The sequence below is a fragment of the Microtus ochrogaster genome, chromosome 19 (genome assembly GCF_000317375.1).
Source record: "Microtus ochrogaster isolate Prairie Vole_2 chromosome 19, MicOch1.0, whole genome shotgun sequence".
Lineage (NCBI taxonomy): Eukaryota > Metazoa > Chordata > Mammalia > Rodentia > Cricetidae > Microtus > Microtus ochrogaster.
Window position 1 is genome coordinate 6060348 of NC_022021.1, and position 739 is coordinate 6061086.

General features: G+C 38.3%; 1 protein-coding gene across 2 annotated transcripts in view; it reads right to left on the reverse strand.

Moving 5' to 3' along the window:
- Positions 1 to 739, reverse strand: part of Ap3b1 (adaptor related protein complex 3 subunit beta 1) — a 201626-nt gene that overhangs the window by 75531 nt on the left and 125356 nt on the right. The gene's annotated exons all lie outside the window — the stretch shown is intronic.

Consider the following 739-nt stretch of genomic DNA (forward strand, 5'->3'; position numbering starts at 1 on the left):
GATCTGGTGCCCTCTTCTGGCCTGCAGGCATACACACAGACAGAATATTGTATACATAATAAGTAAATATTAAAATAAAAAATAAAAATGCTTTTAGGAAAAAAATGGCTCTAACTTCTTTGGATGATTAGGGAAGATTATGGAAAAATCAAAGCCTCAGGAAGAAAGAAGAAAATGTATCCAGTTTTAGTTGTGACAGTGTTGACTGAAGCTTTTGTCCCCCCACCCAGTACCACAGCTGTTCACTCCCAGAGAAACACACATAGGCTTATATTAATTATAAACTGTTTGGTCTATTAGCTCAGGATTATTACTGACTAGCTCTTACAACAGAAATTAACCTATAATTCTTATCTATGTTTAGCCACATGGCTCAGTACCTTACTCAGTGAGGCATTCTCATCTTACTTCCTCTGTGTCTGGCTGCTGACTGTGTCTCTGCCTGTCCTCTTCCCAGAAGTCTCTTAGTCTGGTTGCCCCACCTATTCTTCCTGCCTAGCTACTGGCCAATCAGAGTTTTATTAAACCAATACAAGTGATAAATCTTTACAGTGTACAAAACCATTATCCTACAGCATGACAGTGTTCAAAGTGTCTTCTTCAGTTTCTTAGCTTTCTAACAAAACATTCAACTCTCAAAAGTATTTATTCTTAAATGGAAAAAGTTCCAAGAAGATGTATCATTGGGTTACAGCACATGTGTGACCTCGTACCTTCAGTTACAGCACATGCGTGACCT